The sequence below is a fragment of the Triticum aestivum genome, chromosome 3B (genome assembly GCF_018294505.1).
Source record: "Triticum aestivum cultivar Chinese Spring chromosome 3B, IWGSC CS RefSeq v2.1, whole genome shotgun sequence".
Taxonomy (NCBI): Eukaryota; Viridiplantae; Streptophyta; class Magnoliopsida; order Poales; family Poaceae; genus Triticum; species Triticum aestivum.
The window spans coordinates 177295968-177319745 of record NC_057801.1 but is presented as its reverse complement, the minus strand read 5'-3'; positions in this window follow the sequence as shown (position 1 = coordinate 177319745).

Below are 23778 nucleotides of genomic sequence, written 5' to 3'. Positions count from 1 at the left end.
GCCACAGTCGGGCGTCTGAGCGACACCACATAAAGGGCTTTAAAAGAAATGCCACAGTCGGGCGTCTGAGCGACACCACATAAAGGGCTTTAATAGAAATGCCACAGTCGGGCGTCTGAGCGACACCACATAAAGGGCTTTAAAAGAAATGCCACAGTCGGGCGTCTGAGCAACACCACATAAAGGGCTTTAAAATCAACAATCATAGTGAATAACCCGGAGGTAGAACCATCCCAGAGATACTCGATAATAACAATAATATCACGGGTTAGTCAACAATAATAATAATCATAGTTATCACAAGTCACAAGTAGTAATTCCAGATCTGGTTAACAGTTTCACCTCCGAAGACCGACGCTAAGACCGACACTTGACCCATCCCAGACTGTAATCCTTAACCATGGACACGGCTATTCGAATAGGTTTAATCTCTGCAGAGGGTGTACTCTTTACCCACGAGTAACGGATTTCTTTAGTCCATCGGGACTAATTCCGTCTACGGTCTTTTTGTTGAAAACACACCTAACTTGCACACACCAGCTTATCTCACACGTGTCTGGAATCACCCACGACACCTATTAAGCAAACTCTAAGTGGGGAGGCTACAACCTCGCGTAGCATGGGATCAAATTTATATCGCGCGCTCTAAGGGGTGGCCTCCCCTCTCGGTCCCAACCGGAAACACCCATGCCCCCGGACCAGGTGGCCTGCCTACCAGCTACAACCGGTATCTTCCACCATGGCCTCTCTGTACGGTGTGTGCTAGAAAGAGGTTGACAACTTACTGAACCGTACTCTACTTGCTGTAGAGATGAGTGGTAGTACGAAACAAGTATGGGGGTTACTGGCACAAGACTCGATCTACGGTCGACTCAGGAGGTTTAAGTATTCCCTGCATGGTTAGTATAACGAATATATTTCAACCAACAGAGTCACCGCTCATATCACCTTGCCACGCCATACCAGACATAACCGTCCCGACGGAGACCGGCGACAAACTCATGCCTACCCAAGGCAGAGGTTTTTCCCGGGTTCCTGCCGGTATGCATGCAAGGCACATGAGGGTGATTATCATCACAAGTGTGTCCATTTCCAACAGCATGGAAATCAATAACATGCACCCATGCATATGATCATATCACATGAAATAACAAGTTTCTCCAAAGGGAGGTGATGTTATGAACGTGTCATCGAACACACAAAAATATTATGCCGGGGTTCAGAATGCTTGCCTTCAATGTGTGGAAAGGCAGGGTGCACTCCAAAACTTGAAACATTTCTCCTCTCTTCAAAAATCCTATTTTAGCAATATAAAAGAATTAACACACAAAATAAAAACAGCACCAAAAGTTGTTCTGAATTTTTTTCAAATAAATCTTAAAATAAACTAGGTGAAATTTGAGAGAGGTAGGAAAAAGAATCATTTCATTTGGAGTTGTATTTAAAAAGTTATAACCAGTCAAAGTTGTGGTCAAAATCTATTATTTAAAATAAAACAGAAAAGAAAACGTTTCAGAGGGAAATACGCTTTCGGAGCGGGGGAAACGTACTGGGGGAATTACGCCTTCACTTAATCCCACGTGGACAGGCACGCGGTCGCTGACAGTGGGTCCAGAGGGCCCACTGGTCAGGTTTGACCAGTCTATCCCTCCTCTTTCTCTGTCCCGAGCGGAGGCGGAACTCCGGCAATCGCTGCTTTGTTCGAGAAACCGAAGCCATCCACGGGCTCAGGGGGTCGAGGCGGTCCCGCCGGTGGGTGTTACGGTCTCGGGGGTGGACGGGGTCGTCGGCGGTGAGCTTCGCGGCGGACGGAGAGCTTCAGGAGCAGAGTATGATTGGGGTTATGGTGATTCCTGATCAACATCGAGTAGTGGGAATGGTTCACGGGAAGATGAGGAAGCTCTTGGTGGAGAGAACGGAGAGTGGGAGGTCCTGGTGGTGCCGAATTAGCCGGGGCAGTGGCGGCGGTAGGAGTTGCCGGAGATGAGGAAGAAAGCTCTCCTGGGTCGATTGGCGAGCTGGGGAAGCGTCATTGGGGTGGCCTGAGGTTGCCCGTGTGCGGGAACGGCCCGGGGCGTCCATTTATAAGCGAGGCAAGGCGGTTCCGCGGCGGCCGTGGAGAACCTTCCGGCAAACCGACGTTCTGTAGCAGCAGGGCATCGTGGCGGCGACGAGCGCTAGAGGACATGGCTGCGGATGAGCTCGCACTGCTCCAGGGGCCAGGTGGCGAGCTGGAGGGGTTTGGGCGGCGCTGCCCGTGGCTGGAGCCACTGCGGACGCCGGAGTGCCGCCAAGAATGCCCTGGCGGCGGCGCTGTAGCGTGCCAGGGTGGTTTGGCGCGATGCTGCGAGGCGGGGAGTGTGTGGCGAGGTGCTGCCGTGTGGGCCAAAGCCAAGGGGGCCAGCGTGTCGGCTCGGGCGCGGCATCGTGCAATACGCGCGCTCTGGTCGCGTCCAGTGCACGCACGGGAGATGTTCGACACAATGCCGCGGCATGCTACAGGTCGCAGGTGAGGTTGGGGTTTACCAGATCGAGGTTAGGAGCAACTGGGAGTCTAGTGGACATGCTAGTTTGATCAGAGGTGCAAGCTCACAGTGCAATGCCAAAACTCATGTCAAAACTGGTCATGCCTACAAGGTGCTCGATAGAATGCCACATGCACCTAGGCATCTCTTGGGGTAGCCAAAACTTCCAGATTGGGGTCTCTTCAGATGTACAAGAGGGTGGTGGGGTTAGTTGGTCAAATGCAGCAACTTGTTAGTGCACGTTTTACAAAACTTCAATTCTGGACAGGAAATAAATAGCATTATTTCATGAACCAAAAATGATCCAAAAGGTGCATGCTTCTGGACTTAAGGGTTTAACATGGCGGACTACAAGTAGGAGAAATAATCAAGGGTTAAAGAGCAAGCAAAAATATGGTTGCTGTACAAACCATCAAGTTGGTCCAGAATGAAAATGAGGTTGATTCACTCAATATTTTCAAAGAACAGCACTAGGTTTTTGCATAATGTGGAATCTTAGGCCATTACCCTTATCCCATAATTTTGGTGGAGGCTAGAAAGAAATATTTAAATGGGTTGTGGTGCAAAATGCACTCTGGACCAGAGAAGGAAAAATTGATGCAGAGCTCAAATCATTACATAAATAAAAGATATTTTTGTACAAAAGTGATTTAAAAACATCACATGACATCTCCAAATTTTGGTTGGAATTTTAAGTGAATTTATCAAATGGTTGTAGTTCAAATAAGGCCATTTAACCTTGAAAATCCATTCTTCAAGAAAATAAAGATCAAGCAATTAAATTAGTTAATTAGTTATACTGATAAACGGAAAGTTTTTCTTGAGAGTTTAAACAAGTCCAATAACATATTTGAAAAGTTTTCTCTTTGGGAAAAACTCATCATCACAGGGAAGGAAATGATTTAAAAAAATCAAAATGGAGCTCAGATATCCAAAGTTTTAATTCCTGGAAAAAAATTTAATTCATTAAAACAAGGCCAAATTTTTGGGGTGTTACATCTTTTTACTCCTTTACCTCATGGCATTCTGATCTGAGTTAGTCCATTCTTCCACCGGGTGTTAAGGATTAGGATCTCTTCTCTCTATCAGGTTCACGTGTTACTAATCAGTAGTACCTTATAGGTTTGATGATTACAAGCCTAGTTCAGTTCTACTATCCTGTTATGTTACTAAGTTGGACCAGAACCTTGATATGATATTGTTGAGTGTCTATGCAATTCCTTGTAAAATGTCTCAAATCCTTTTGAGCATTTACAACCGTTATGCTGTCCAAGTTCTGCTAGAAATTCTAATGCCTTTGCATTGTGGTTATGCTTTCAGATGGCCACTCGTGACCAAAACCAAGTGGTTCGCCTGACCAGATGCATCGGTGTGACCGGTCATACGGCTATGTTAGTCCGGGTAATGATTGAGACGGGTTACCGCTGGTATCCCGAATACACAGTCGAAGAGCAGTTCCGAGACTTTAATCAAAGCCAGTATCTCTGCACTGTCAGGATATTTCCCTCTTATCCTGGTTCCACCGAGCCCCTTCACTGTTCCTATGGACTTGGTGTTACTATTGATATGGCGGTACAAGATGTTGCCTACTCCATGATGACCATCATGCAAGTCAGGACTGGCCTGCTTCGCAACACCGACTTCCGGTATATGCCAGGTTCAATTCCTGGAGCGTATGGGTATCTCCGGGCTATCTATGCTGATTCCAGTCAGGAGGACTCACTAACTCGCACCACTGCTGAGTTGCTCGAGGATAAGGACCGAGAGAGTCGGGCCTTGAGAATGGAGCTTTTCAATGCCCGTGCCGATCACTGGGCCACTTTGACTCGGTTTGCACCGGCTGTGCAAGCTGGATATATGGATATGAGAGACATGTATCCTGTTAGATCTGCTCTGCCAGACATGATGGATTGGCGTGATGTGGGGGGCATCACCCCACCTCGTGGTCCCCGCAGGCCACCGTTTGTTGGTCCAAGACCTCACCCTAGCCCTTATGGTCCACAGGCTCCTCAGGACCGTCTGTTTCCGGACGCTCACATTGAACTTCCAGGTTATGGAGGAGACTTCTATGAGAACTACTACGGAGACGTCTAAGTTAGTAGTAGTTCCATTAGTATTGTAATAGTTGTATCTCCACCGTCCTGCGTGACTTGTGGAATATGACTTAGTGTGTATCATTCCGGAGGTGTAAGAAAAATAATGTATAGGAGCTTGGTATGCCTCCGATGAGATGTAATCTTCCTTTCACCGTAGTAGTACTTTGTTTGGTCTTGTACTAAACCTGTATGGTGTGTATGACGATGGAATAAAGAAGCAGTTTCTATATCTACCATGTCATACAGATGATCATCTTGCAATCCGAGTTATCCATTACATTCTACATTTCTATGTCAGAATCTTATCATCCTGGACTAAACCCTTGTCTTGTTTTTCCTATGAAGGTTAACACCCGCAACAACCCTGCTCCACCAGAGCAGGCCGAAGGCAGCAGAGTTGGAGAAGCGAACCTGCCTCACCCTCCTTCTCTGGCCGAGGTTATGCTGGAGGCCGAGAGAAACAAACGGGAGACCAACCGTTTGTTGGAGCGCATCGAACAGAACACAGCACATCATCAGAGAAATAACTTGGTGTCGCTCAGTGACTTCATCAAGTTACACCCACCTACCTTCCACCACTCCGTCGAGCCTCTCGACGCTGATGACTGGCTTCGGAGCATTACTCACAAGCTACGTCCTGCACTTGTAGCTAAGGCTGATAAGGTCACCTTTGCTGCATATCATCTCGAAGGCCCCGCCAGTCTCTGGTGGGAGAACTATATGGCTATGCGCCCAGCGGGCCATGTCACTACTTGGGCAGAGTTTAGTGAGGCTTTCCGTGAACATCACATTCCGGAGGGTCTCATGGATCGTAAATGTGAGGAGTTATGCAGTTTCACCCAAGGTCGTCTCTCTGTGGACGCTTACAGCAGGGAGTTCGGTAACCTCGCATGCTATGCAGCCGAAGAGGTCTCCACTGACGCCAAGAAGCAGGCAAGGTTCCGCAAGGGACTTAGCCCCGAGCTTCGCCGAGATCTCCGTCTGCATGAGTGCACCTCTTTTCAGAAGCTTGTGAACAAAGCCATCAGTGCTGAGACGGGTCAGACTGATTTTGAAGCAACACGCAAGCATGGTCGTGACATGGGTTCCTCATCCGGTGCTGGACCACAGAAGCGCCGGGTGTGGGTGCCTAACACTGCCCTGCCGCCCAGATTCACACCGAGGCCATCCTATCAGGCGCCTCGTCCAGTTCAGCAGTTTGCACCAGCTAAGCCCTATGGTGGGCCAACCAACAATGCTCCTCCAAGCGCCAGCCCCGTGATGTGCTTCAAGTGTGGGGAATCAGGCCACTACATGCGCGATTGTCCTCAGACCAACCCCAACCAGACTGGAAAAGTTGTTGGCCATGGCAAGCCAGCAGGAAAGGTGTTCTATGCCAAGCCGGCCACCAGTGCATGTGGCCATGTTAATTGTGTCTCAGCTGAAGAGGCCCAAGAGGATCCCAACGTCGTTCTTGGTACGCTCCTTGTTAATTGCCACCCGGCATCTGTTCTTTTCGATACTGGAGCATCTCATTCATTCATATCCGAGAATTATGCACGCTTGCATAACACCGCATTCTGTGACATGCCTTCCTCCATGGGAATCTCTACTCCGGGTTCTAGATGGCAAACTTCTAGTGTAAGCCATGGGAATGAAATTCAGGTCGACAGACTTGTTTTCCTTGCATCGTTGATAGCTCTCAAATCATCGGATATTTACATCATCTTGGGTATGGACTGGATGTCAGCCCATCATGCCAAGATTGATTGCTTCTCTAGGACTGTTCAACTCACGCACCCTTCGGGAAAGATAGTCAGTGTCTTGACCCGAATATCCAAGCGACAGCTATATTCTCTTAATGCCAGTCCATTGCCAGACCTCGAAGACGTTCCGGTAGTCCGTGACTTTCCGGATGTCTTTCCAGAAGAATTGCCAGGTGTCCCACCTGACAGAGATGTCGAGTTCATGATAGATCTCATCCCAGGAACCGTCCCAATTTCTAGAAGACCCTATAAGATGGCACCCCTAGAACTAGCCGAACTTAAGAAACAACTCAATGAGTCCTTGAAAAAGGGTTTCATCCGTCCTAGTTCATCTCCATGGGCTTGCCCCGTCCTCTTCGTCAAGAAGAAGGATGGTACGGACCGGATGGTTGTAGATTATCGACCTGTCAACCTGGTCACAATTAAGAACAAGTATCCGCTCCCCAGGATCAACAATCTGTACGATCAGCTCGTCGGATCCTCAGTCTTCTCTAAGATGGATTTGAGGTTAGGCTACCATCAAATCAAAACCCGGAACGGGGACATCCCTAAAACGGCTTTTGTTACTCGTTACGGCCAATACGAGTACATCGTCATGTCCTTCGGTTTAACCAACGCTCCAGCCACTTTCTCCCGGTTAATGAACTCAATTTTCATGGAGTATTTGGATAAGTTCGTCGTGGTTTACCTCGATGACATACTCATCTACTCCAAGAACGAGGAAGAACATGCCGAACATCTAAGGCTAGTGTTGATGAAACTTCGAGAGCATCGCCTTTATGCCAAGTTCTCTAAATGCGAATTTTGGTTGCCAGAAGTGACCTATCTAGGACATGTAATTTCTGGTAAAGGTATTGCTGTCAATCCCGAGCAAGTTCAAGCCGTCCTTAATTGGACTCCACCTGAATCGGTCAAGCAAGTTCGGAGTTTCCTTGGCTTAGCGAGTTATTGTCGCCGCTTTGTCGAAAACTTCTACAAAGTTGCTAAACCTCTAACTGAACTCCTCAAGAAAGATAAAAAGTTCGAGTGGACTCCACAATGTGAGCACAGTTTCCAGGAACTGAAAAACGTTTAACTTCTGCTCCCGTACTAGTACCACCAGATTTCTCCAAGGACTTTGTTATCTATTGCGACGCCTCGCGACAAGGACTAGGTTGCATTCTCATGCAAGATCGACACGTAATTGCTTATGCTTCACGGCAATTACACCCACATGAGGAAAACTACCCTACTCATGATCTAGAGCTTGCAGCTGTAGTCCATGCACTAAAAACCTGGCGACATTACCTCCTCGGTAATCGTTGCGAAATCTTCACTGATCATCAAAGTCTGAAGTACATATTCACCCAACCAGATTTGAATCTCAGGCAAAGACATTGGGTCGAGTTGATCACAGATTTCGACTTAGGGATAACTTATACCCCAGGAAAAGCCAATGTCATGGCGGATGCGGTAAGTCATAAATCTTATTGCAACAACCTGATGTTGCAACAAAGTCAACCACTTCTCCACGAGGAATTTCGGAAGCTTAATCTTCACATCGTTCCTCAAGGATTTCTTTCCACCTTGGTGGCGAAACCTACTCTTACGAATCAAATCATCGCTACCCAAAAATGAGATAAAGGAATATCTCGAATCAAGGAGAACATTGCTAGCGGAGATGCTAAATGTTTCTCTACAAATGATCGTGGTGTTGTATATTTTGAGAACCGTCTAGTGGTTCCCAAGAATCAACACTTACGGAAGTTGATCCTTAAGGAGGCTCATGAATCTCCTCTCACCATTCATCCTGGTAGCACTAAAATGTATCAGGACCTACGCCAGAGGTTCTGGTGGACTAGGATGAAGAGAGACATTGCTCAATTTGTTGCTAATTGCGACGTCTGTCGTCGTGTAAAAGCAGAGCATCAACGGCCTGCTGGCACCCTTCAACCCTTAGCTATTCCTGAGTGGAAATGGGATAAAATTGGTATGGATTTCATCACCGGTTTTCCCAGGACCAAGAGAGGGAATAATGCTATCTTCGTCGTTATCGACCGTCTCTCCAAAGTAGCACATTTCTTGCCTGTTCGCGAGAGTATAACCGCTAGCCAGCTAGCAGACTTGTACATCTCCCGAATAGTATCTCTCCATGGTGTTCCACTGGAAATTAACTTGGATCGAGGAAGTCTCTTCACCTCTCGATTTTGGGAAAGTTTCCAAAACGCTATGGGAACCCATCTTTCCTTTAGCACTACTTTTCACCCTCAATCAAGTGGTCAAGTAGAACGTGTCAACCAGATCCTAGAAGACATGCTTCGAGCTTCTGTTATCTCATTCGGAATGGATTGGGAGAAATGCCTTCCATTTGCCGAATTTGCTTATAACAACAGTTATCAGTCTAGCTTGGGTAAAGCCCCTTTTGAAGTTCTCTATGGACGAAGGTGTCGAACGCCTCTTAACTGGTCAGGAACTGGGGAAAGACAATTCTTTGGCCCGGATATGATCCAGGAAGCAGAAGAGCAAGTTCGCATTGTTCGTGAAAAGTTGAAAACAGCCCAATCTCGTCAAAAGAGTCAATATGACCGAAAACATAAGGCTATGACTTACGAGGTTGACGAGAAGGCTTATCTTCGGGTTACTCCTCTGAAGGGAACCCATCGCTTCGGTATCAAAGGCAAGTTGGCTCCTCGCTACACTGGACCTTTTCGCATTCTTGCCAAATGAGGAGAAGTTGCCTACCAATTGGAATTACCTCCGCATCTCTCCAAAGTCCATGATGCCTTCCACGTTTCTCAACTCAGGCGTTGCTTCTCGGATCCTATCCGTGGAGTGGACCACGAAACGCTTGATCTTCAAGATAATCTCACTTATCGAGAATACCCCATTCGTATCCTCGATCAAGCCGAGCGTACCACTCTACGGCATAATATCAAGTTTCTCAAGGTTCAATGGTCGCACCATTCTGAGAAGGAAGCTACTTGGGAAAGGGAGGATCGTCTTCAACTTGAATATCCCGCCTTCTTTCCGGAGGAACCTAAATCTCGGGACGAGATTCTTTTGAGTGGGGGTGAGTTGTCACACCCTAGTTAGTTCATGCATTAGAGTGTTGCATCATGTCTATTTCATTTAACAGAAACCTGAAATGGGGATGACAGAACCCCCAGCCACCTCTGAATCAAACTAGGGTTTACTAAAAATATTTTCAATGAACCTGAAATGCCCTTCTAAAATGTCCATCATTTTTGTCTTGGTTCAGAACCTCTGCCAAAAGTGATGCACAGTTTCCCAGGTCATCCTAAGGTCTTTGAATTAAATCATAAGTATTTGAATTTGGGCATTTAAAATTTATAAAAATATTTCAAATGCTCAAATAATCCCAAACTAAAATGTTCCATGTTGGAAATATTCCAACTAAGGACCAGGTGCAGTTTGGTGAATTTTGGAGTTGCCTAGGTATTTTTAGAAATTCAACAAACTGACAGAATAAAAACAGAAACAGAAATAAAGGAAAAAACTTACCTGTCGCCACCCAGAGGCCCACCTGCCGGCCCAGCCCAGCCACCGCTCCAGCGAGCTGCTTGGCTCGCCAGGCAGGCAGGCAGGTGCTCGACGGCGGCACCGCAGCGCGCCACGCAGCTGCCTGTCGCCCTGCTTCCCTCTTTCGCCGCCTAGCTGGCCTGGACGAGCTCCACGTTGCACCCCGAACCCCGTGGACACCTCCATTTGCCCCCAGCTCATCTCCCTCGCGCTCCCCAGCCATGGTTGACGCCATCGTCGCCGCACCGCCGCCGTAGTCGTGCTCCTCGTCGTCTCCACGCTGCGCCACCATGTCCAGAAGCTCCGCCGCCCTCTACTCCTTCGAGCTAGCCGAGCCCCGAGCGCTCGCGTGCCCCGAAGCCACCGCACCGACCTCTACCGAACCGCCATCGCCGGAGATCCCCTTCGCCGTCGCCGCTGCACCAGCTCGTCCCCGACCGCGCCGTCTGTTCCCTCAAGACAGCCGTGAGCTTGGCTAACTCCCCCTCCTTTTCTTTCTCGCTCTCGTGCACCACAGCGAGCACACGTAGCTCACCCGCACGCGCCGCCACGGAGCTCGTTGCCGACGTGCCTCCGGCTAACCACCGGCCACCTCACCTTGTCTAACATACTCACCGCGAACCCAGGGGCTCAACACACCTCACCACGGGCCTCGCCGTGCCCCGTAGCGTCGGATCCATCTTCACCCAACTCCAGCGACCGCCAAAGTCGTCGCCGGCGACGTCTCCGGCCACCCCGAGCTCAACCACCACCACCAATAGCCGCGGCTCGGTCTTAGCTACGCGTAGATGCCTTCCGCCGCCCGTTTGGTCGCCGGAATGCACAAAAGCACTTTCGCCGCCGTGTTCGGCCTCGCCGGCGGCTAGACGCTGGCGTGTTTGACTTTGACCTTGACCAGGGTGGGCCCAAGTTGACTCCCCTGAGTCTATGACATGTGGGGCCCCTCTGCTAATTAACCCAGTTTAGTTTAAACTTAATTTAGTTAGTTTAATTATCTACTGACATGCGGGACCCACTGGTCAGTTTGACCTGGACCAGCCCATTGACCACTGACGTCATCCTGACGTAATGCTGACGCAGTAATTTATTTACTGGAATTACTTTTACACAAGAAATTCCAAAAAATGCTACAAACTTCAAAAATTCATAGAAATTAATCTGTAGCTCCAAATGCAAAGTGTTATATATGAAAAATGATCAAAAAAATCCAATCTATCCATCCGTACTGGTTTCATGCATGTTTAAACAAGCTAACCTGCTGTTTATCACAGAACAAGATAAAGCACTTTAAATGGCAACTTATGAGTTTTTGAACTTTGAATCTTTGGTTCAAATTAGTTCAAACCCATCTGTTCTTAGTTGCATTAGCCCAAAACACTCATTTTGCCATGTCTCATGCATGCATCACATTGTTGCATACTGTTTGGTAATATTTGTGTATCGGTGCTCTCTGCGGCAGGTTCTGCCCCCGAGGAGTACCGTGATTACCCCAACGAAGAACAATACCAGTGCATCGACCCATCAGGCAAGCAACCAACCATTTGATCATATCGATAAAATCCCATGTTCTCGCTTCTGCTCTCTTTTACTCCATTAAGACAACGCGATTCAAACTGCTGTGTGCTGCGCTAGTTGAACCCATTTCCTCTGCATGACATGTCATTGCCACAGTAACTAGATGAAACCCACTAGCATGTGTAGGATTTGATTGAGCCATATGATTGTGTTGTTCCTACCTTGCTATGCCTGCTATGCTTAGAGTCGTGTCAGGTCTGGTTCATCTGGGTGATGGGCTAGAATGAAATGATCGTGTCAGTATGAGAGTAAGGTGTTGAACACGATTTGGTAAAGGTATCGATGAGAGGCCATGTAGGAGTACATGGTGGGTTGTTTCATTGAGGCCGTCCTTAAGCACTAAGATATGTATGTGTGATTTAAGAATCAGCTACTACCATACATTAGGCCCTGAAATATGACCCCGCTCGACTTCTTATTCACCCTAGTCCTCTGTCCAGGAGTTGCAAGTAGTTTCTGGTGTTTGTAGCCTACTGGAGGCCGTGGACAGCGCTGACCGTAGGGGTGGGCTGTGATGCGGTAGGTACGTGGCCGGGTGTACCGGATGCCCGTTTGGTATCTCGGGAACCCTGCTCACATCTTTTGGGGCTGTGAGCGAAACTTCGGCCGGATCTCCTCATGGATGGAACCCAAATAGGCGATAAACCTGGACTAGAGACTTGAGTGTCTAGGTAGGTCGTGGTCTACACCCACGTCGGCTTTCGCTTGAAGTCTGCCGAGCACATGTCGTGTGCAGACGCTAAGTGGTGGAAACATGTATGAAGAAGCACACCCCTGCAGGGTTAACATCATCTATTCGAATAGCCGCGTCCGCGGTAAAGGACTACTTGGTTGCCTATACAGTTCATAGACAAGTAAATGGAAACTACTAAAAGCCTCAAGATAAGCGTGAGTGTCGAGGATGGCTCTTCCCTAGGAAGACGGAGGTGGATCCTCGGTAGTGTATTGAAGTGGTGAGTACTGGACTCGAGTGCGCAAAACTATTTCAAGTTGGAGTCTCGTAGGATAGCTTAGCCAAGAGTCAAAGCTGGCTTGCTGCAATAACCCCACCAACCCTTCTTGATAATATGCATGTATGTAGGATCTGATGTAAGTCTTGCTGAGTACCTTTGTACTCATGTTGCTTTAATTTACATTTTTCAGAAGATGCCACAACCCCTTCCGACGGGTTCTTCGTAGACGTTGACATCGATGAGTAGACTAAGGCTCAGGTGGTGATCCTGAGCAAGTGAAGGACCATGTAGTATAGCTAGGCTTACCCAAGCCTCTTTTATTTTACTAGTTGTCTGTACTCAGATGAAACACTTCCGATGTTGGCTTGTATGCTTGTATGCCTTGAATGTGGGTCGTGTGACCCGTACTTGTGTGTATGCTATGTATGGCCCTCTGAGCCTTTAAATAAAGTACTTGTGTCGTAGAGTCATGTTGTGATGCCTTGTTGTATTTGCACATATCGAGCATATTGTGTGTATGTTTGAAATGCTTGGTATGTGTGGGATCTGACTATCTAGTTGTTTATCTTTAGTAGCCTCTCTTACCGGGAAATGTCTCCTAGTGATTCCACATGGTAGCTTGCTACTGCTCCGGAACACTTAGGCTGGCCGGCATGTGTCCTTCTTCGTTCCTGTGTCTGTCCCTTCGGGGAAATGTCACGCATTGAGTACCGGAGTCCTGTTAGCCCGCTACAGCCTAGTTTACCGGAGTCCTGCTAGCCCAGTGCTACAGCCCGGAACTTACTTGCTGATGAGCGACACGTTCGATGCTGGGTCATGGATGCATGTCCATGTAAGTCTGTGCCACTTTGGGTTTACAACTAGCCATGTCAGCCCGGGCTCCTTTTCATATGGATGCTAGCAACACTATCATATACGTGTGCCAAAAGGCGCAAAATGTCCTGGGCAAAGGTAAGGCAACACCCGTGGGGATACCGTGCGTGAGGCCGCAAAGTGATATGAGGTGTTACAGGCTAGATCGATGTGACATTGAGTCGGGGTCCTGACAATGCATGTCCCTGTAAGCTTGTGCCACTTTGGGTTTACGACTAGCCATGTCAGCCCGGGCTCCTTATCATATGGATGATAGCGACACTATCATATACGTGTGCCAAAAGGCGCAAACGGTCCCAGGCAAAGGTAAGGCGACACCCGTGGGAATACCGTGCGTGAGGCCGCAAAGTGATATGAGGTGTTACATGCTAGATGGATGTGGCATTGAGTCGGGGTCCTGACAGCTTTGGTATCAGAGCTTGACTGCCTGTAGGATTACCAAGCCAAACTGGTCGAAGTTGTGTCTAGAAATGCTTTAGTTATGTAAGGGAATTGATTGTGGAAAGGAACGTAAGGCTCTTTTTACTCCTTATACCTCATGGCCTTCTGATCTGAGTCAACCTCTTCTCTTCTACGGGGATTAAGAATTAGGCCTTCTCATCTATCTATCAGGATGACGTGTTACTAATCCATAGACTTATAGAATTGTTAGTTTCGAATCTCAGTTCAGTTTCTACTACTTCTGTTTGTTCATAGCTGGTCTCAGAACCTTGATATTGTGATATTAAGTGTCTATGCCACCATTTCTCAGGATGTCTCAAATCATTTTGAGCATTTACAGCCGTTATGCTGTCCGAGTCATCCCAGGTTTCTAAACAATCTGATGCACTTGCAAATCCTTTCCCTCTGGTGTTTATGTTCCTTTGGGCCAGGTTAATCACACTAATTGTTGAGTTGAGGTATTCTATTGCCTCGACATATATGTTGGACTTATTATTATGACCCTAGGTATCCTAGGAGATCATCTAGTAATCTAGCCATGATTTGTGCCCCGTGTGATGACTCTGGCCTTTATTCTCGAAAGAATCCCATGACGCAATTTAGTTAGTAGGTATTCTACTCGTGGGTTTTGAACCCGATATTCACCCTACTTACTTCATGTTGATAGTGTTTGCTCGTTCCTTTAGGTTATTAGTAACCCTTGTATTAGTCCTCGAGGTCCGTGGTATTTCCTTCTTCCAAATACTATGAACCACTTATGGCAGAAGTTTGTTGGATCAAAAGATCACAACAGGAGTGCCCTCGATGAGTTCTCCATTCATAATTGTGATTCTGCCAGTTCTACCTTTCTGCATGGGTTATCTGGAAGAAAAATGTTGAACTTGGTTCGACATACTAACCTATGCATCCACAACTTAGAAAATCATATGTTCCTTTGAGTTGTCCCTCTTAGTTGTCTTCTGACCCTCGTCTATCAATTGATAGACAAGAGTAGTTGTGCACTCGAGCTCATGGATGCTTATTATTCTTGTGGTCCGTCAAGCCATTCTATTCCAGAATGACTAGGAGAAACGAACTCCAATACCTTGTCCATTTCCAGTATTGGGTCAAAGCAGTCGTACTCTACAGATCAAATTGCTAATCTAGCTTTTGCTCTATTCTACCTTGGAGTATTACCATCTTTATATCAAGAATGTCATGGGAATTGCACACCATCCTATGAACTCTTGATGTAGTAATACTCCTCGCCATCATTACTCATTCCTCGGTTCTGTGTTGTCGCAACCGGAATACCGACAAGTGAATCGTGATGTGTGTAATCTATACTCCTAGCAACTCTGTTGCTTAGTAGTTAAAGGAAAATAACCTCACTCTTAGCATGTCGATTTTTGAATCATCACCCTAAGTATGATTGTGCTACCTAGTCCTTATTTCCGGTGCAGTCTCCGATCAATGAGTTAGGATTGTGCCAATCCCTCGCTCTTCTGGTCATATCGTCTTGCCCTGAAAAGCAAGATTGTTCTCGAGCTTAGTAACATATCGGTGGTTCATGATTCTCCGAGTGTCTCCTCGGAGGTATCACCAGGATGTCACCTGACCACTATGTTGAGCTCGTGATGAAGTTGGTTTTCGAAACCACCTTTTCTCGAAGAATCTGTGTTGGATACCCCTGAGCTAGTTGGTAAACTGAACAACAACTTGGAGAGTTGGAAGATAAAAGCTTGTCTAACTTAGTTCACTTCCAAAGGGATATCCTTGTGTGTGTGTGTGTGTTGAAGAAAGATGATATCTTCACCAATTGGTCCTCGTGATCAGTTGTTGGATCTATTGTCTTGCCCAAACTTTGATTTGAGTGTGGGCTATTCTCAAATCAAATCAGAACCAACGATGTTCGTAATGTTGTCTTACTCGTGAATTTTCCTCGAGCATACACCATTATACCTTTTGTTCTGACCAATGCTATCACCGTGTTCACATAACTGTGGAATTCCATTTATATGGAAACTGGATGAACTGTTGTTGAGCCCATCGACAACATCTTTATCTTCTCCATAATCTTGTTGAACATTAAGCTAGTATTGGAAACTTTTGAAAGCATTTCTTCGTGCTAACTCATGAAGCATATGCCTGGAAGAAAGAAGTGACTTCCTCTAATTCATGTGCATTTGATGCAAGTTGCCGCCGTGAATTCAATAAAGTCAATGTTGCTTCCTTGGAATCATCCCAAGTTAGTCACACATGTGCAAAGTATACTATGGTTTGGTAGATTAATTACCTCCACTCCATATGTATTCTGTAGCACACCAAGCCACTGATTGATTTGTTCAAGGAGAAGAAGCTCCTTCTTAAGACTATACCCTATGCAAGGACTTCGATATCCTCGATGATGGTTCCCCATCGGAACTCAGTAGTGTTTTATTGTAAGACTACCATGGGATCATGTTTGTCTGGGACAACGTGTTCACATGTTTGTAGCAGAACCAGCTCATGTTTTGGAGCTTGCTATCGTAGTTCATTTCCCGAGAATCATGCAACGTCATCTCGTCGGTTTATGTTGCAAACTTTCATTTTTCTTTCTAGACTCGATGAGTCCGGATTATTCTGACACCAGCCAGATCTGAATCTCAGGCAGATATGATGGTTGGAACTTTTCCAGGATCTATGATGTAGGTCCCGACAGGGTTGATGTTCTGGCCGACGCACCTAGTCGGAGGATCTATCACTATAGTATCTTGATTGGGCAATTTGTCCATTTTCTCCATGAGGATTTCGTAGTATTTACTCCATAGTTATTCCTTATGGATTCTTGTGCTCCCGAAGTACGACCTTTACTTGATGATCTAGATATCAAACCATATCTATGAATAGGATATGCTAGCGCATCAAGGAGAACATTAGAAGCGGAGTGCTAAATGTCTCTCGGTCGATCATCTAGATTTTGTCCCCTTGGTCTCGCTAAGGTGAAATCTGAGAAAGTGTTATCTTCCTTTGCATCTGCATCGTCCATCGCTATTCATCATGGTAGTATGTTGTGTTGTCAGCACCCTTGACACGGATGTTGATAAAACCTTGATGAATATGGAAATGCTCAAGATCTTGAGAGCATGCACAAGCACTATGTATTATCACCAGCACTAACTGGAATTGCTCCTAGTCTTTTCGGTTATGCTATAACCACTCCAATAGTGGAATCACTCTCTACTATTGAGCTTCTCCCTAGTACTAACATCATTCCTTGTGTTTTTTTCAACAAGGTAGTCCACATCATCCATTCTAATCTGGTTATGCCATTCTACCGAACCCCTTTAAACGATCGCTCGAGAATTGCCTTAGGCTGGTATAAAGAGTTTCAGTGATCTCCGAATCAAAGGTAATTCTTTTTGCCACTTAAGGGAATATTTCTATGAGTCACCTCTCCCAAGGTGCCCAGTTATGGGATCATAGTAATTGTTTCCTCGCTACTTTGAAACCTCGTCAAATTATGTCTTCTGTCCTTCCTGATGCATGTCTTGCCTCTCAGCTCCAAAGATGTTTCTACGTCTCTTTCTGTGAGTTGATCTTGTGATCATTGAGATGATCCTAAGTTGCTCGAACCTCAAGAAGATAGATTCTTCTAAAACTCTCCTTTTCCTCTTGTTGTCATGTTGGATGAAGACCTTGCAAGAAAAGTCGTCAAGATTGTTTTGAGTCAACAGATCAACACCTCGAGAAGACAGTTGGATCTTGGAGCTCATGTTATTAGTTTGTGTTCCCTTTGTCCTCTTACCTCACGCCTTGAATCTCGGGGCGAGATTCTTGTTTAGTGGGGGTGAGTTGTCACATCCCCAGTTCAGGCCTTGCTTGTCTTTGCTTTATCACCCATGCATCATGTTTAAATTTTATGAAACTTGAAATGGGGATTGCCTAAACCCTAGCATCAAAGGAATTCACTAGGTTCAACTAAAATATTTTCAGTGAGTTCCAAATGGCTTTCAAAAATGTTCATCATTTCTGGAAAATGCTAGAACCATAACCAGAGGTGTTGCACATTTTTCCATGACATATTTGGTCACTGAATTAAATCATATGCTATTTGCAATTGGGCATTTAAATGCTATATAATATTTTAAATGCTCAATTAATTCTGAGCTTAAGTGAGGGCTGTTGGGAATATTCCAAACAGAGCCCACAATTATTTTCAGGATTTTTGAAAACGTTTTGGTATTTTAAATAAAGCCCAGAAGTTACATAAAAATAGAAAAACAGAAACAGAAAAACAAAGAGAGAGAGAGAGAGAGTTTTACCTGGCGCCACCCAGAGGCCCACCTGCCGGCCCAGCCCAGCCACCGCTCCAGCGAGCTGCTTGGCTTGGCCAGGCAGGTGCTCGACGGCGGCCGCAGCGTGCGCCACGCAAGTACCCGTCGCCCTGCTTCCCCCTCTCGCCCCCCTGTGACCTTGGATGAGCTCCACGTCGTGCCCCGAACCCCCTGGACACTATCACTCAGCCCCAGCTCCTCTCCCTCGCTCTCCCACGCTATGGCCGACGCCACCGCCGCCGCAACCTCGCCGTAGTTGCGCTCGCCGTCAACCTCGCGTTGTGCCACCGTGTCCAGAAGCTTCGCCACCCTCTACTCCTTCGAGCTAGCCGAGCCCCGAGCGCTCGCATCCCCCGAAGCCGCCGCACTGACCTCGACCGAACCGCCATCACCGGAGATCCCCTTCGCCGTCGCTGCCGCATCAGCTTGCCCCCGACCGCGCCATCTGCTCCCTCGAGACCGCTGTGAGCCTGGCTACCTCCTCCCCCTTCCCTTTCTCACTCTCGTGCACCACCACGAGCACACGTAGCTCACCCGCACGCGCCGCCGCGGAGCTCGTCGCCGACGTGTCTCCGGCTAACCACCAGCCACCCCACCTTGTCTAACACACTCACCGCGTCCCCAGGGGCCTAACGCACCTCACCACGGGCCTCGCCGTGCCCCGTAGCGTCGGATCCATCTTCACCCGACTCCGGCAACCGCCAAAGTCGTCGCCGGCGACGTCTCCGGCCACCCCGAGCTCAACCACCACTACCAATAGCCGCGGCTCGGTCTCAGCTACGCGTAGATGCCTTCCGCCGCCCGTTTGGTCGCCGGAATGCACAAAAGCACTTCCGCCGCCGTGTTCGGCCTCGCCGGCGGCTAGTCGCCGGCGTGTTTGACTTTGACCTTGACCAGGGTGGGCCCAGGTTGACTCCCCATAGTCTATGACATGTGGGGCCCCTCTGCTAATTAACTCAGAGTAGTTTAAACTAATTTTAGGTAGGTTAATTAACTACTGACATGCGGGACCCACTGGTCAGGGTTGACCTGGAACGTGCCTCGTTGACCTGCTGACGTCATGATGATGTCAGACTGACGTAGTAATGCCCTTTTCTGGATTTATTCTTATTCAGAAAAATCCAGAAATTTGCCTAAACTTCTAAAATTCATAGAAATTAATCTGTAACTCCAAATGCAAAGATTTATATATGAAAAATGATCAAAAAAATCCAATCTATCCATCTGTACCATTTTCATGCATTTTAGAACAACTTTTGCTCATTGTTTAGGTCAAATCATATAAATGGCATTTAAATATCCACATATGGAGTTTGAATTTGAATCTTGCATTCAAACCAACTTCACTTAATATGGTTGGTAGTTGCATTAGCTCAATCAACAGCATATTGCCATGACATTATCATGCATCATATTTGTTGCATTGCATTGATTGTGTCCCTCTTTGTTTGCCGGTAATTGTCCCCTCTCGATAGACGTGGTTTCGACAATGAGATCGATGACACCGATGAAGAGCTATAATATCTTCAGAAGTGCCAAGCAAGCAAAACCCCCTTGTTCATTCCGATACAATCCCACTCTCTCGCTCCTACTCTCTTTTACTGCATTAGGACAACAACGATTCATCTGTTACTTGCTGTGGTAGCTGAACCCCTTTATCCTCTGCATGACCTGTCATTGCCACAGTAAATAGATGAAACCCACTAGCATGAGTAGGAGTTGTTTGAGCCCTGTTGTGCCTACTCATTCATCTTTGTTTGTCATGCCTGCTATTGCTTAGAGTTGAGTCAGGTCTGATTCATCGGGAATGAATCAAAGGTGTGTGAACATGTCCTACTGCGTGTGAGCTAAGTGTGTGAACACGATTTGGTAAAGGTATCGGTGAGAGGCCATGTAGGAGTACATGGTGGGTTGTCTCATTGAAGCCGTCCTTAGGACCTGAGCTCTGTGTTTGTGATCCATGATTCAGCTACTACCATACATTGGGCCTTGAAATATGACCCCGCTCGACTTCTTATTCACCCTAGTCCTCTGTCCAGGAGTTGCAAGTAGTTTCTGGTGTTTGTAGCCTACTGGAGGCCGTGGACAGCGCTGACCGTAGGGGTGGGCTGTGATGCGGTAGGTACGTGGCATGGTGTACCGAATGCCCGTTTGGTATCTCGGGAACCCTGTTCACATCGTTTGGGGTTGTGAGCGAAACTTCGGCCGGATCTCCTCATGGATGGAACCCGAATAGGCGATAAACCTGGACTAGAGACTTGAGTGTTTAGGTAGGTCGTGGTCTACACCCACGTCGGCTTTCGCTTGAAGTCTGCCGAGCACATGTCGTGTGCAGACGCTAAGCGGTGGAAACATGTATGAAGAAGTACACCCCTGCAGGGTTAACATCATCTATTCGAATAGCCGTGTCCACGGTAAAGGACTTCTGGGTTGCCTATAACATTTCATAGACAAGTGAAAGTGGATACTCTAAAATACGCAAGATAAGCGTGAGTGCTATGGATGGCGTTCTCGTAGGGAGACGGGAGCGGATCCATAGTGGAGTATTGATATGGTGAATATGTGGACTCGTGTGCGCCACCTCAAAAGAGTTACTTGCAGTCGTAGTTCAGGATAGCCACCAAGACAAAGCTGGCTTGCTGCAGTTAAACCCCACCATCCCCTTTGTTGATAATGATGCATATGTAGTTAGTTCTGATGTAAGTCTTGCTGGGTACATTTGTACTCACGTTTGCCTATTTTATGTTTTTGCAGAGAGACGTCAGTCTCGTTAGTAGTTCCGCGTGGACTTCGACGTTTAGCTTGTTACCTCAGCTACGATCTTGTGCCCTCGGCAGGATCTAGTAGATAGTAAGGCTTTCAAGCCTTTTTCATTTGTAGATGTCTGTACTCAGACATGTTGAGCTTCCGCTTGTGCTTTGACTTGTATGCTCTAAATGTTGGGTCATGAGACCCATGTTTGTAATATCTCACTCCTTGGAGCCTAATGAATAAATACTTGAGTCATAGAGTCATGTTGTGATGCCATGTTGTATTTGCACATATCGAGCATATTGTGTGTATGTTACTGAAATGCTTGGTATGTGTGGGATCTGACTATCCAGTTGTTTATCCTTAGTAGCCTCTCTTACCGGGAAATGTCTCCTAGTGTTTCCACCGAGCCATGGTAGCTTGCTACTGCTCCGGAACACTTAGGCTGGCCGGCATGTGTCCTTCTTCGTTCCTGTGTCTGTCCCTTCGGGGAAATGTCACGCGATGAATACCGGAGTCCTGTTAGCCCGCTACAGCCCGGTTCACCGGAGTCCTGCTAGCCCAGTGCTACAGCCTGGATTCACTCGTTGATGACCGACACGTTCGATGCTGGGTCATGGATGCCTGTCCCTGTAAGCTTGTGCCACTTTGGGTTTACGACTAGCCATGTCAGCCCGGGCTCCTTATCATATGGATGCTAGCGACACTACCATATACGTGTGCCAAAATGCGCAAACGGTCCTGGGCAAAGGTAAGGCGACACCCGTGGGAATACCGTGCGTGAGGCCGCAAAGTGATATGAGGTGTTACATGCTAGATCGATGTGGCATTGAGTCGGGGTCCTAACAATCATCGTCCATGGCGTTGATGTCTTCGGAGTCGTAGTCTAGCATGTCGGTTAGATCGTCGACAGTGGCTACAAAGTGGGTGGTGGGTGGGCTCTGAATTTCTTTGTCGTCCGTATCCCAACCATCCTGGTCATAATCCGGCCAGGACTCTCCGGATAGCGAGAGATACTTTTAGCGAATTTAGGATGTCGCCAAAGGGCAAGTGTTGGAAGATGTCCGCGGCGGTGAATTCCATAACCGACGCCCAATCAGATTCGATTGGCAGGGGCGTGGGAGGTCCGGAGTCCGGCAAGGAGTCCGGCACCTCGGAGTCACAAGCTTCGCGAGGGACAAGGTTAGTGTTCGGCTCCATCGCCGTGGAAGTTGGAGCCCCCGAGGCGTTTCCAACCACCAGTCCTCGATCTGGGCGATCGGCTCCGGTTTAATGGCCGGAGCGGATTCTTGTGCGGCCACCAAGGCACTGTTCGGCGGCAGAGCTAGATCATGCCCATCATAACAGTGCGGCACGCTTGGCTGTGGTTCGAGTCCGTCGAAGATCAAGTCCCCGCGGATGTCGGCCGTGAAGTTCAGGCTTCCGAATCTGACCTGACGGCCAGGGGCGTAGCTTTCGATCTGCTCCAGATGGCCAAGTGAATTAGCCCGCAGTGCGAAGCCGCCGAATACGAAGATCTGTCCGGGGAGAAAAGTCTCACCCTGGACAGCGTTGTTGATTGAAGAAGCCATCGAGCCTATCGGTGACGACACAGAGGAACTCTCAATGAAAGCACCAATGTCGGTGTCAAAACTGGCGGATCTCGGGTATGGGGTCCCGAACTGTGCGTCTAGGCGGATGGTAACAGGAGACAAGGGACATGATGTTTTACCCAGGTTCGGGCCCTCTTGATGGAGGTAAAACCCTACGTCCTGCTTGATTAATATTGATGATATGGGTAGTACAAGAGTGGATCTACCACGAGATCAAGGAGGCTAAACCCTAAAGCTAGCCTATGGTATGATTGTTGTAATGTATGTTATGTCCTACGGACTAAAGCCCTCCGGTTTATATAGACACCGAAGAAGGCTAGGGTTACACAGAGTCGGTTACAATGGTAGGAGATCTACATATCCGTATCGCCAAGCTTGCCTTCCACACCAAGGAAAGTCCCATCCGGACACGGGACGGAGTCTTCAATCTTGTATCTTCGTAGTCTTGGAGTCCGGTGGACGATGATAGTCCGGCTGTCCGGACACCCCCTAGTCCAGGACTCCCTCAGCAGGCCCTATCTGTTAGTGAGAAGCCAGAAGGCGGTGAGCCCGGACCAGTTGGCACGAGGGGAGGCCGACACCTAGCAGGCGGACCTCTCCTTCCCTCAAAGTCCGTGCGCCATTAATCAGAAGAGATGGGGAGTGGCTACAGTGATCGCCTGCCAGGCGGCGTTACTGTAGCCATGCCTTCCCCGACAAAGCACTCATCATCAGTGGCATTGCCACAGTACTAAGCAGCCGGCAGGACCCGCCAGCGGCGGGCACGACCTGTCGGCTAAGTATGACATAGCCAACAGGGCCCACCAGGTGGCGGGCCTGAGCGGCGGGCGGAGAAGCCGACGCCCATAGACACTAACGGCCGGGTGCTTCACCCGGCCAGATTACCATTGTACCCCTGGGGGGTATGCCTAAATAAAAGCCCCTCAGGGAACCCATGCAAAGGGTTCAGCCTCATTAAGACCTCAGACCACCCACGCCCACGTATAGAGAGAGGAAGTTAGGGCTAGCCTCGTTCTTCTTCCCCCTCTAGAGAAATAGCTCAAGGAGCAAGCTTGTAGCCACCATTGTTGCTTCAATGATCATGCGGAGACCCCGCAGAGCAGGAGTAGGGGTGTTATCTCCTAGGAGAGCCCCGTACCTGGGTAATATTCACCGGCGGGCATGTTTGCGCCTTATCCCGTTTCCTGGCACCGGCGACGTATTATTATCCCCCTCCATGATAAGCCATCCTTTGGCATATATCGCACGAAACCCCCGACACCACTCGGGGGCATCCCCAAGCTTAGTTGGTTGCTCATTCCTGGATAATATCTTGGGATGCCAGGGCATCCCCAAGCTTAGGCTCTTCTACTCCTGATTCCTTCATCCATCGGAAGATAACCCAAAACTTGAAAACTTCAATCAAACAAAACT